At 32.5% G+C, this 15,111-nt stretch overlaps 1 long non-coding RNA gene across 1 annotated transcript; it reads right to left on the reverse strand.

The window, feature by feature from the left end:
* Window positions 1-3,389: 3,389 nt before the first annotated feature.
* On the reverse strand, window positions 3,390-10,922 carry LOC111718352 (uncharacterized). The gene is made up of 4 exons (XR_002769030.1): window positions 10,384-10,922; window positions 9,287-9,389; window positions 5,551-5,639; window positions 3,390-5,092 (listed from the first exon to the last, which is right to left on the reverse strand). It is a non-coding gene; the product is annotated as an uncharacterized LOC111718352 (long non-coding RNA).
* Window positions 10,923-15,111: the final 4,189 nt, after the last annotated feature.

A 15,111-nucleotide genomic window follows, 5' to 3' on the forward strand; every position in this document is an offset into this window, starting at 1 on the left:
AAAGATTTATTTGAATAATAATGAAAATAATCATAATATAATTTGTTTATATATTAATTATCGAAAACTAGCCTTTGAGAAACGTATAACTATTGCTATACATGATGCAAGCTTTTGTGAAAAAATAAATTTAGAATTTATTTAAATAAGTTAGTTTCCGTTTCTTTTTGCGCAATTGCAAATGGAAACCCTATTTGCAATCTAATAGCGTAAACATCTGGTATTTTATAGTTTAACTATTCAATCTAGCGGAATTAATAGTTTGATTCTGGTTTCGAGAAAGGGAAGAATTAGCTTTACCTTTTCCAGATCCCTGCCCAACAAGAGGAGAAAGAAGAGAAAGAGAAAGAGGAGACAATTAAAACCATTCTCTCAATCCTTTTCCGGGCCCCAGGAAACCCAGCAGTCTAAGGTGAGGTCCCAAGAGTCTCCCTGGACAGTTGATCCACAGTCCCAAGTTAGATTCCAGGAGAACACCAAGTCCCTGTCAAATTCCGAGGACGGGTCCCAGAGAAACCACCAGTCAAAAGAGAGGTCCCACGAACCCCCCAGCCTGTTGAGAGGTCCCTAAGATCCCCCCAGTCTAGGGAGAGGTCCCCCAAGAACCGTCAAGCCTGTGTAGAGGTCTCTAGTTTCCCCCAGTCTAAGTAGAGGTCCCAAAGTCCAGTCTGATGAAAGGTGTCTGAGAACCATCCAGCCTGGAGAGAGGTTCCTTAGAACCCCCCCAGCCGAGGAGATGTCCCTGAGTATCATCCCGCCTGGGGGGTGAGGTACCTGAGTAGTACTTCTCTGACAAAGGAGAGGGCCCTAAAAACCCACCAGCCCATGGATTCTGATCCTTAAACTAAACCCTATCCTAGACCTAACTCTAATCCTGAGCCTGAAACTGAACCTCATCCTCGCCCTGAACCTAACCCTAATCCTGTGCCTGTCCCTGAGCCTGAACCAGTCCTTACAAAGGTGCACCTTATACCTTTTTCATTGAAATTGGCATATATTATGAAATCCATGAAAATGTAATGCTATATCTTGTAATGTAATGTAAACCCGTTAAAATCCTTAAATGTATTAGCAAAGAATAAATGTTTAGATTTAAAGTTTGATATGACAAATGTGTTCAAAGCTAGAAATTATAAGATTTGTGACTTGACCTTCAAAAACTATGCAAAAAAACTTTTAAAAAAACAAATTAAAAATTAATCATTGTGAAGCGTGTCGATGTCTTTGTACAAACACGTGGAATTTAGTAGAAATTATTTGTTATCCATTCTGTTATTTGCTACAGTGATAACCATAAATCTCTGAAATAGGACGACGACTTGTATACACAAATTATGACTTTAAATAATCCATTAAACATTAGACACAGCAATTTAGGATTGTAAACAGACCCATTTAAATTAATAAGTTATAAGATTAGTAACTAGTGAGACTATTTGCTTTGTACAGCGTAAATTACACTTAACTATTGCTTAAATTTCGTCTTCCTTCCACAGTTTTCTGTCTCTCCCTGTATGTTTTCTGAGATCTAAGTACAAGGATTGCAATAGGTTTTCTATAAACTATCTGCCCTGTGGTGCATTCTTGTCCAGTGTTCACACCTAGTTGGGGAGAAGTAAATTTGAAAATGCAAAACAAAGTTAGATAAAACCCATTCTAATTCATCAGGGCAGAGAAGATAGATGGATTCAACGGAACAATGGAAATTCAGGATCAGAGATAGATTCCATTAGGATACGCAGTAGATTCCAATATAATACGCAGGTGTAGATTCCATCTGTATACGCAGGTGTAGATTCCACTAAGTATACGCTGCAGTTGATTCCATTAATTATACGCAGCAGTTGATTCAATTAATTATACGCAGCAATTGATTTTATTATGATATACAGATGTTAACTCCATTAAGTATAACGATAAAGATTTCATTAGGATACGCAGTAATATATTCAATTAAGATACGCAGTAAAAAGTAAAGATTTCATTTAAATACACAGTAATATATTCCATTAAGGTACGCGGTTGTAGAGTTCATTAGGATAGGCATACAGATAAAATGATGGATTCCATTTTGCCTAAAGAAATATATTTACCAGCTGGTAATAATTGATTCCATTGGATCTGTAGAAACTGGTTCCATCATATTAGAAGACATATATGTCATTTGTTTTACTAATGAATATTATATTTTTGCTGATCTGTAATTGACAGTAAAAAGTCCAAAGGAATAGATTCCATCAGATCTGCAGTAATGGTTTACAATAAAAAATGGAACCATAATTTTGACTCATATTTGCCATAGCAACACATATAAAATTATCTGCTGCAAATGTGGACGCACTATAAGGAGAGATTAATGAAAGACATACAGCTTTTTTTATGACTAAATTAGATCTACAGGGTGGCTTACACAATTTCATAGGGGTAAATAATTGAATATGAAAAAGTTTTATTTTTGGTAATTTTTACGTTATAACCCGGAGACAGCTGGGAGGTGGAATTTTTGTTAATCCATTTAAACATTCAGGTGGGGGGAGGACACTGAATGTTTAAATATTGAGGGGGAGTGTCCTCCTCCCCTGAATGTTCAAATATGGAGGGGGAGTGTCCTATCCCCCCCTCTGAATGTTTAAATATTTAGCGGGAGTGTCCTACCCCCCCTGAATGTTTAAATATTTAGGGGGAGTGTCCTCCCCCCCTGACTGTTTAAATATTGAGGGGGAGTAACCTCCCCCCCTCCTGAATGTTTAAATATTTAGGGGGAGTGTCCTCCCCCCCTGAATGTTTAAATATTTAGGGGGAGTGTCCTCCCCCCCCCCCCTCTAAATGTATAATGCACGTGAAAGAGTTCTATTGAACTGAAAGTAGAAAATGTCAGAATTAAATTCTCCTTTTCACATCTCCATATAGGTTTAACAAACCCTTCTTTCCTATGTTAGGTACTTTCCCAAAGGATTTTTCTCAAGTGGCAACTTCTCAATGGTATTTTCCCAAGTGGTGACTTCCCAAATGTGCAGTTTCCCAAGCGGCAACTTCTCAATCTGTCATAGCCGAAGCGCTCGGCCCTATTGCAGCCTGTGGTAACTCAGAGTGTCTAACCTAACCTCAGGGAAATTGCACATTTGGCAAATTATTACTTGGGAAAATATCCTTAGGAAGTTGCCACTTGGGAAAAATCCTTTGAGAAAGTACCTAACATCTAATCTTCATACTATTTCAATTAATTTCGGTTAATTTTTTTTCATTTACAATTGAAAATTTTACAGTTGCACTTGCGTGTTAAAATTGCACTGAGTTCATTTTTTGTTATTGCTCTAACAAAAATTAAAATGGTGGAAATAAAGATCAATAATATTTTTTATAATTCTTATTCAAAGGTTCCTTTTCCCTAATTTTAAAATTGCAGATTTTAAAGTCTTTGATAAAAATCATTAACATGTAGATATTTTAGAATACTTCATTTATTATTACATACATTTATTTTCCCCGCTTTAGTGCAACTTATCCAGTGTGTGGGGGGGGGGATGGCCCTATGTTTTTACACGCCACAATACAGTTTTTCCTGCTTTATTGCAAATGCCTATTTACTTGCAAAGAAACAATCCACTTTAATGCCCACTAGAATTTTCTTATTTACATCAAGTTAAAGAAAAAATGTAGTTCCCAATATATCAATTATTTGACATATTTTAACCCATTAAGCCAATAACTTTCTTCCTAAACCCTAAGTCCAAAAAGCAATTCTAAAGTTTGTATTTTATGGATATTAACTGCAGAATAGTTGCTCTACACCTAGAGATGGGCATCTATTAACTGCAGAATAGTTGCTCTACACCTAGAGTTGGGCATCGTCAAGGGCTTTATTTTTAAACATTCAGATTCGGTGTTTACTTTAAAGGAATTGTAAGGGTAATTTCAACTGACCCTCTATGCAAAGACGACAACGCTCTATTCACAACGATTCCCTTAAAAGCTTTGTCTGATCAAGTATGCATTAGATATCAAAGTTTTTAATTTGATAACTGATTATTTTCAATTGTGGCGGTTTCAAGGTATAGCGTTATGAATCAGACATTGCCATCTTTACATTCTCTATGGAATTGCTTTAATTACATTATGCTAAACTTTTACTCTAACAATTCACAAAAGATATTAACAAAACGATTTTTAAAACTATTTTTACAATTGTTTTTATTTTCCTTTTAGATAATATATCTTATGTCAGAATAAAAATGTAGCAAAATTTATCAATTTGAATGCGTGGAAAACCGAAGCCACCGTTGCCCCAGATCCTGGTTTAGATTCAAGCCAATAGGCATAAACCACGGCTTAGAAGGAGAAAATAGTATTGGTCTGGGCTAAAACAGGAATAGAGCAGTATTTACAAAGAGTCTGAAGTCAGAAGATTAATTCGTCGTACAAGGCAAATTATTCTGTTTAATTATAAAACATCGATTTCTCAATTGGATCCTACAACAAAAAATGTGCGGTTCAAAGCAGGGAAGCTATTGCTCCCTCGCAGCAAATAAAAACTAACTTAAAGTTCTAGGTGTGGTGACCTAAAAAAATGCAAGTAGACAGAATGTGCAGCGCTGGGGCTGCAATTACAATTAAGCAAAACAAACAAAAACAGAGAGGAAGACATCTATTCAATGAAAGGGTGATCGTGCACTGTCTTATAATGAAGCAAAGACAGCGACTTGTAAACATTCTTTCAAAAGCAGCGCCATAAATGGACGGGCAAAGGGAAACAAGAAAAAGCGAACCTGCAGACGTGCAGACGAAGAAAGGAGAAAAAGATGAACATTTGAAATTATTATATATGCCTCGTACCATTTAATTTCATAAAAATTATAAAAAAAAATTGTAAAACACTTGTAAAAATGAAAACATCGATTAAATGTTATCCTAAATTTCGAGGTTTTCTGTAAAAGAAGAGAAAATAGGCGAGGAAGAAAGTTTAAAGAATCCTTGGAAAGAAATAAATCCTAATTCCCGAGTTCAAGTCGAGAAAGGGTTTCTCATTTTCCAATACATATATCTTATATTGGGTACCGTCCAGGATCCAGGATCCAGGAGCTGACAAATCCATCTGAAAAACTGGATTACAAAACCAATATAAAAAGAGTAAATAAGATGTGGGAAAATAGGAATACAGGGACCTTGAGAACGATTTTTTGACCCCCCCTGCTCCTTATGTTTTTTTAAAATGAAAGATTTATTATTATTATAACTTTTACTCTCAATTATCATTATTAATTTGTTGAGAAATTTTTGTTTAAGGACATAAATAAAGATTACATATATTAGATATTTATAAGCATTTTTTCACTTTTTTTACTGAATAAATGTTTCTTGTAAGTCTTGTCTAGAGTTTTAGGAAAAGGACACCCCACGATAACCTTTGAACAAAGTTCCAGGTCTCCACTCAGTATTTAATTATCGTACAGTGGTATACAGAAAACAGTGCAATTCTAGTCTTCGTTCTTTTTTTGTTTAGAATATAGCTGGGGATGTTATAATTTTCAATTTTAATAACTTAATACTAACATATTTTAGAAGTATTCAGAGCTGGGCAATCTTGAATCGTGGATATCGAGATCAAGCATTGATTAATTTAATCTTCCATATTCCATGTCCTGTAAATAGTGTCGTCTGTGAAAAATGAACAGCCAATCAGAAGCTAGGGAATTTTGCGTTCAACCAATGATATAACAGAGAAATTGCAGATATAGAAAATCAAGAGACAAAGCAGATTCTGCGTAGAATTCAAACGTTCCTACTGTGGATATCGAGATCAAGCGATTGGGATTATTGGTAACCAATTTAAAAGTTCCCAGCTCAGGCCACATTTTTCGAAATACTCAGTTGAAAATTATAAAATATAAAAGGATGGACATATATTTTAAATAATTGCGTATAGGTAATCAACCCTTTTTACAGTGGTTCTACAAGAGCTCCCCTTTTACTTTCGTATTTTTCTCCCTCTCCTCTAATACCGTCCCACCCAAGAGCTGCGATTCACCGGTTCGGCCCAATTCCAAGAAAGCTGTGACTTTCGATCACAATTTGACCAGGATCCACTGGGTGACTGGACCAGTTATTCTGTCAGGTCTCAAGGTTTTGTCAAGTAAGTAACCTTTATTTACTCCCTTTGAAAAAGAAGTTCTTTTCCCAATCCTTCAAATAACAGTGTACGCTGAAAAATGAGAAAACTCCATTCACCGTGTTTGAATAATGGATCTGAATGTCGTCCTCCAGTGGAAAATTCTGGGTATCTTGGATAGATACAATCGGAAAATGGGAAAAAATTATACAAATTACAATTGCAACCTTTCACTCAAATTTTTCAAATATATCAGGTTATTCTACGTTGATTACATATGATTGACAATCGCACATTTAACATATTACAAGGTTAAAAAAATTGTTGCATAAGTTTGTTACTGATTTAAACATTTTTATTAAAAGAAGCATTTTTAAAAATGGCACTAACAATAGGAAAAACTCAAACTACTTTGAATTGCACTGGCATTGACTTTAGATATTATTGTCTAAATAAAATTGCTTATATACAGGGCTACCCACAAAGGATAAAACTTTAATGATAAGTGAAAACAAACTAAATCTTGAAATGGTTCCAATGTGCAAGATCTAAAACGGTATTTTTAATGAATTTCAAAGAAAGGAACGAGTCTACAAATGACCGGGCACCAATGATGTATGAAAAAATACAGAGTAAATTCCTCACAGTCGTATTAAAAGTCCCTTCAGTGCAGGGTTTCCACGAAATGGCTAAATCTTTTGCGCAAAATTTGCGCTATTTTCGCGCAAATTTTTTTTGCGAACTTTTGGCTATTTTTGCGCATGAAACGCAATGAGTTTTGCGCAAAACCGCAAGTTTTACGCAATATGTAACTGTTTAGGCAAATTGTCAAAAATTGATATTCAAAGCTTGTGAAACTTGGCAATATTTTAATCCTATTAAATAATTTCAAGTGACCCTTAAAAGCTTTGCCTAATCAAGTATGAATTATATTCTTAAATTTTTTTAATCAAATTTCTGAAATCTTTTTGATCTCATATAAAATAATGCAAGAAAGTAACCAACGCCTGAAGAATCCACTTTTAGGAAATATGCATGTCCAAAACTAAAATTGTCGAGAAAATTGTCATTGGTCAAAATTATGTAAAAGTGACCAATAGGAAGACATTCCAAAACAAGATTTTCCAGAATTGAATTCTAAGAAACACACACGTCGTCACCAACCGTTTAATTTTTAAGAAATTGCGGAATTGCGCAAAACTCTAGTTGCGGTATTGCGCAAAACTTGAGTTTCGCAAAAGCGGAATAGGGAAATTTTGCGCGAAATGACTTTTGCGAATGATTGCGCAAATTGTTGTTTTTTCGCGCAAAACTGATGCGCAAAGAAAGAAAAATTTTGCGTTTCGTTCCACAAAAATTGCGCAAAAGTTTTGCGAATGGAAACCCTACTTCAGTGGGTAACCCTGTATATCTATTTTCTTCTGTTTTATGATTTAAAAGTTTTGCTTAGGATCACTTTGTGATATTTATGTTAGTGTATATTCTGATAACATGTGTCTATGCTGACCGTCGGGGCCTGAATCAGGGGGGGGGAGGCTGAGACCCAATAGCCCTCCCCCTCTGTGTACGCCTCTGATGTTGACCTTGTTTTTGTGCTGTGTTTAATTATTCACTTGTCTGGTATTTTGTAAAAGTTTTAATATATTTAATACAAAAGTTTTACAGTCCAATATAACTTTCCCAGAAAGCTCAATTCTTAAAATATACATTTTTTTATAAATGGATTAATTTTTTTCAATGTTTAGGAACTTCAGAAAAGTTTTTCTGTAAGTTCATTGTAGGTTGTATGTATGATCATATCTGTTTATTTATACAGTAACCACGGTTTCAAGCTTTCTCCAACCTTTCCATCCAACTATCCATCTATCTATCCAATCCTCTATCTATCTATCCCTCTATTCTTCCCTTGCTTTCCCTACATTCCTTCCAATCCTGTTCCAACCGTACAGAAGATAGGAGACTGTAACCAGTATACACCTTCAAGCCAGGTAAAAATACATTTATTATTCTTTTACTCGGAAACCATCAAATCAACTTTAAAAATAAGACGCACTAAACTTATTTCAATTTTTGATTGTCATTAAAAGAAATATTTTTTTTTGTCATAAATGATGTGTGTTTTATACGATTTCAATCCAAGTGTCGTATTAAGCCGGAGAAAGGAAGTAATACGTATGACTATTGTATTACCATGGTAGTAACAATGGTCATCGAGGGTTGTTGAAGGAGAAGAGAAAGGGGGAGAGAAGAAAACTAGTTTTAGGGGTAAAAAGAAGAAAACTGAATCATTTATATAGAAATATCATACAGTTCAGATAAATTCGTCTAATCTCAGACAATTAAAATTTGAAATATTGATTAAGTTATACTGATAGTTTCTGCTGTATCTGAAAGGTATAGAAATATTTTTCATGAGTACCAGAGCTAGGAGATCATTGACAATTCTGAGATCGGAACTTTTTATTTTTATACAGTGAAACCTTTAATAACGAATACATCGGAAGAATTTATCAAATGTTGTCTTGCCAATTTTTCAATGAGTTTTATACTATACTACGTAATCTTCAGTATTTGCGAAAATAAATAAATAGTCATGAATATGCGGAACAGTTTTAAAGAGTTCCATATAATCATTTAATTAAAAAACTAAATATCTGCAACATTCCATTATCAGGAAGTGAAGAATACGACATTTGATGAATTCTTTCGATGTATTCGTTATTAAGGGTTTCACTGTATATAATTTCAAGTGACCCGTCATGCAAAGATGGCAATTCCCGATTCACAATAGTACCCTTAAAAGCTTTGTCTGATCAAGTATGAATTAAATGTGAATGTTTATAATTTTGAAAACTGTTTATTTTCCATTCGGGGTTTTCTACAAATGTGACTTGAGCATGAAATCATACAGGAATTATGAGAAATAAACACTTCCAAACCCCGAGAAACGACAATATCTTCCACATTATTGATCAGATAAAAGTTTCAAGAGTACCTTTGTGAATCAGACATTGCCATTTTGGCATGGAGGGTCACTTAGAGTCTCTTTAAATCCTTTCAGCCTAACAGAAATTTCAAGTTTGTTACTATTTAAAGATTATCATAATTCAGGATTGCTTCAAGTTAAACGTTTCTGCCGTGGATATCAAGTTAACGCATCGTAGATTAAAAAGATTTTACCTCGAGAAATTAATCTTTCACTCCTATAAAGCCTTTATTTGTTGTGTGCATTGTGCAATAATGTATGGCTTGTACTTTCCTTCAATATCACATGATGAGAGACCTAGATTATTTTGGGAGTAAGCTAAGTATTTAATATTACATGAGAGAGCTGAACTAAGCTAAGACTTATGTTTATTTACAAACAAAAAAATATAAAATTAAGGATAGTTTTTGATAGTACTTGTTGTGTTCAGAAACCATCATAAAACAATTTTGAAGTAATGATTAAGATGTGAAGGGGGGGGGGTGAGGAGGGAGAGGGGAGGGGGGAGATTAGGAAATTACGCGGGAAATGAAACTATTCCCTAAACTATTCTCTCTGTTCATTCTTAATTCTAACCTTCATATACAAGATTATTAAACAAAGATCAAAAACATAATAAATCCAAGAGCAAAAATAAGCTACAAAAATAATTAATAAACAAAGAACAAGCAAGATTATCAATTTACCATAACATGATTTTTTAAACAAAGATAAACTAAGATTATTAAACAAACCAAGATTATTTGACAAAGATAAAACAAGAATATCGAACAAAGTTCCTGAAAGATTATTGAACAAGGAACAACCAAGAGAATATTAAACAAAGATCAAACAAACTTGTCAATCAAACTCAGCCAAGATTATTGAACAAAGATCAAACAGGATTATTAAACAAAGATCAGCCAAGATTATTGAACAAAAATCAAACAGGATTATTGAACAAAGATCTAACAAGCTTGTTAATGAAAGATCATCCAAGATTATTGAACAAAGATCAAACAGGATTATTGAACAAAGATCTAACAAGCTCATTGAATAATCATAAACTAAGATTATTTAACCAAGATCACACAATATTATTGAAAAAAGATCAACCAAAGATCAGCAAAGCTTAATAAATAAAAATCAACCAAGATAATTGAACAAGGAACTACTAAAATTATTGACCAAAGATCAACCGAGATCAATGAACAAAGTTCAACCAAGATATTTACCAAAGATCAACCAAAGATCAGTCAAGCTTATTTAACAAAATCTGAGGGGAATGTACTAGACCATTTATAAAAACTACCTGGGTTCGGAAGAGGATCGGTGGGGCTGCCTTCCTTCCTCGCTACTCTTTAATACCTTTAACTATATGTCCTATACTGAATAAAATCAATATCAAGCTTATCACCAATAAACCCTAATCACGTTTGTATGATTTCCTGAATAATATCATTGTAATAAATGATTTTAAAGGGATTGCCACTTTCAATTGAGACCCACTTTAAAAAGTCATGGAGAAACAACAATTAAAATATTTAATTTTATGAAAGACAAATAATGATATCTTATTCATCCTTGATCAATTTAGATCTGAAGGGTACTATTGTGAATCGGATCACTCTAAAAATGTAGGGGTTCACTTAAACTTACATCAATATTCCTTAAAGTATATTTGTAGCAAGACTGGAAGTTCTATTCTCTTTATATTGATTAGCTAAAGTACGCGGTTTAAAAGGTTTTTAGAACTGGTTAAATATTGGTTTAGTGGCTCATAAATTCTTTTAGCAATTATTAAATATTTAATCGGTATTTGATTTAAACCATGAATAAATCGTTGATACAATATTTCAGTAATAGACAAGAAGCATGGTAAATAAAACAGCTTGTTTCAATAATATTTTGTTTTTAAAAATATATTTGTAAATATAATATACCTGGCTTCATTGGGTAAACAAAATGGTATCAAATTTAATGCGCTTAATGTTTTTAAACTGCTGGTTAAAATTTTTTTAATAAGGTTTTTTATAACTATTACGCGCTTTACGCAGTTAAATCTGTAGAGTTGTTAAATGCGTTCTTTTCATGTTTTATGTAATAAATGTTTTAATCATAATATCTTGGGCTGCAAGAAATAATTGGGTCAGATTGAAAGGTATTAAAAATAGAATTGAAGTACAAAGAAACTGAGGGCATGCATCAAACTCAAATCTTTTAATATTGTATCTTTTCAACCTGATGTGGAAGACCTTTTATATTTCAAACTACGAATACTGTAAGATTGAATTGTCAAAATTTAAAATAACAAAGGGTTAAATACAGAAATATGAAATTTATCAAATACAGAAATATGAATTGTGATAAATACAGAAATATGAAATATATCAAATGCAGAAAAATGAATTGTGTTAAATACAGAAACTTTAAAATGTGCTTATTACAGAAATATGAATTGTGTTAAACACAGAAATTCTAATTGTGTTAAATACAAAAATATGAATCGTGTAAAACACAGAAATGCTTATTGTGTTAAATACAGAAATATGAAATATATCAAATACAGAAATATGAATTGTGTTAAATGCAAAAATATCAAATATATCAAATGCAGAAATATGAAATATATCAAATACAGAAATATGAAAAATATCAAACTCAGAAATACTTATTGTGTTAAATACAGAAATAAGAATTGTGTTAAGTACAGAAATAGTTATTGTGTTAAATACAGAAATATGAATTTTGTCAAACACAGAAATATGAAAAAAATCAAATACAGAAATATTAATTTTGTGAAACACAGAAATATGAAAAATATCAAATACAGAAATATGAATTGTGTTAAATACAAAAATATCAAATATATCAAATACAGAAATATGAAATATATCGAATTCAGATATATGAAATATATCAAATACAGAAATATGAAATATATCAAATACAGAAATATGAAATATATCAAATACAGAAATATGAAATATATCAAATACAGAAATATGAAAAATATCAAACACAGAAATGCTTATTGTGTTAAATACAGAAATAAGTATTGTGTTAAATACAGAATCATTAAACTGTGCTTATAAAAGTAGTATGTTTTTCTAAAATAGTATGAAATTTTCTAATTCAAATTAAATAAAGTTTTTTTTCCAGAATTTTAAAGTAAATTAAATGGAATAATAAAACTTGTTTTTAGTTCGAATCACTTCTCGTATTGGAATACGAAAATAGAACTTGTGAATGTGGTTGAGAATGGTAAAATGAAACCTGTATTTCATATTTAATATTTGTATATTTACAACATATTTATAAATGTTGAGTGTTGCGTGTGTAGGTAGGGTTTTGTTTTCATGATTTATATCTAGAACCTATAGTATATTGAGTATATCTGAATTTCCAATATTTCTGTTATTCAAAACTAGATCTTGTTACAGGGTTACTCGAAACTATATCTTTTTACAGGGCTACTCAAAACTAGATCTTGTTACAGGATTGATCAAAACTAAATCTTGCTACAGGGTTACTAGCTAAACTAGAACTTGTTACAGGGTTACTAGCTAAACTAGAACTTGTTACAGGGTTACTCTAAGCTAAATCTTGTTACAGGGTTACTCAAAACTAGATTTAATTATAGGGTTCTGACATTGGATCCTGAACATTTCCAAACCCCGCTCACAAGTGACTTTATTTTTTCCCAACCTGTAAGAATACAATGAATATGAACAATCTGGATCAAAAAGCTGCATCGACAATCCGCAAGCATTCCGATACAATATACATCATCAGAGATATTTGACACCTCTGCATGGGACGCACACAGTAACTTTCCTATATAATTAATTAGATATTTATGGCGCATAGATATCAAATCAAAGAATAGTATGAAAAAGAAAATCGCAATGTGCGCAACATTTGGTGGAAAAAAGCAGGAATATGTATAAAAATGCATTTTTCCTTGAAAGCTCAGAAAATTTAAAGAAGGTTTTTGTTCATGTTTACCTTTCATTGTTGTACATGAGATTTAACCCTATACCCCCCCCCAGCGTATCCTGGTTTGCAAGTACCCCAGCAGGGATAGGGTTAAGAGGACCTGCCAACTAATGAGTTTGTTTGAAAAGTTTAATTGTCTAAAAAACTTTTTGTTTATTTAAACTAGAATCCTGGGGGTTTCTTATTTATTGTAAAATTCAAGCAACCTTCATGCTTAATAGTTTTAAATCGTAATATTCTAAATACAACTTTATCTTATTGAAAGTAAGATTGAAATATTATTTTTAATCTTAATTCCGCTCAATGAAGAGCTACTTTGATGAACAGGCATGTTTTGAATTTCTTATATCTAACTGGATAAAGGAATCGAGTTTTCGCCAGAAACTCTGATTTTCTAATCTCTATATTATTGCACCCAATGTCGTAGACCTTTTATATTTCAAACTATGAATTATGTTAGATCAAATAGTTTAGATTCGAAATATCAAGCTTTCAAAATTATTTTTTAACCAGTAATATAAGAAATAAAGAAATGAAAAACTTTCTATCCGTTCTTTTCTTTTTCATTTTATGACAAGAACAAGTTTAACAGCATTATAAAAAATGATTTTTCTCTTCTTTCGTGCGCATCATATTTTTCATTCAATCATCATTTCATCGGAATATCAAATATGGATTCAGAGTAAAAATAAAATTTTTAAAATAAATTAATTCGGATGAAAATATGAAACATCACTTTTCCATCCACTTAAAAGGATTGTCAGATCTATCTCAAACGGGGGTTTAATTGTAATAATTACAAATTTCGGAAAAAATACTTTCTATTAGCCTAGTTGCGCTAATAATTCGTTAAACTGAAAAACGCATTATCGCAACTGTTTTTAAAAGTTGAAAATATCTATTTTTGCAGCTTTTTCCTAAAATAATTTTCTAGAAAGCATAAAGCTAACAATAAACTACACCTTTTTAAAGAGTTCCATATAATCATTTAATTAAAAAACTAAATATCTGCAACATTCCATTATCAGGAAGTGAAGAATACGACATTTGATGAATTCTAATTATACAAACCATAGGAACAACAGTCACGCTAGATTGCAATAGAGGATATTCTAAAATTAGATATGCAGAAACTAAATGGGGAAAAGAGGTGAAGATAAAAGGAAGAATAATTTGAAAAGAAAGATAGAAAAGATAAAAATACGTTTATTTTTAATTGTCGAAATTTTGAAGTAGACATTTCGATAACCATCAGATAGAAGTAAAATCGGGATGCGTTTAAACAGCAAAAAGTCATATTTATAACCCTGGAGTAAGTTTCTAGTCTTCTCTTGAGTTTTGTGAACGAATAACTTTACACTAAAACCAGGGAGTAAGGAATAGAAGGGAGATATAACTGACGCGGTTCGCCCTACCATATGATTATACATGCTTTGCAGACGGGTACTCCATTTATATAAGAGATATTTGTCTGATGTACAATTACCGCGTATACAATAACCTATTTTGAATAATTTTTATACAGATGGAGTACCCGTCTGCAAAGCACGCATTATCATATGGTAGGGCGAACCGCGTCAGTTATATCTGTCTTCTATTCCATACTCCCTGACTAAACCCCACAGTTTCTACGGTCTGTGTGCTGCAGATTATACTGCTGTACGTATCAAAGGTTTATCTTATGGTAGAATGTGTGTTTAATTAAAAGCAAATAATTCCCCTTAATTCACGTGATTCTCTAGATCTGTAAAGACGGAAGCTGTGCGCGGGATAAAGTGACGCAAGTGACGCTTGAGATCGGGATACGCAAGAGTGCGTATGAGTGAGACCAGTTGATCGTTGTTAGTTAGATAATGAGTGTAGTGAACCAGCTAAAACCAAGTATGATATCAAAGGTAAAACTTCTAATATTTCTCAACAATATTAAAGGAACATGTAAGCGTAAGTTAAAGTGACCCTCCGGCCTCCATCCAAAGATGGGAATGTGGGATTTACAGCGGCATTTTCAAAAGAATAAGTATGAATAAGAAATCAATTTTTT

The sequence above is a fragment of the Eurytemora carolleeae genome, unplaced genomic scaffold (genome assembly GCF_000591075.1).
Source record: "Eurytemora carolleeae unplaced genomic scaffold, Eaff_2.0 scaffold22, whole genome shotgun sequence".
NCBI lineage: Eukaryota > Metazoa > Arthropoda > Copepoda > Calanoida > Temoridae > Eurytemora > Eurytemora carolleeae.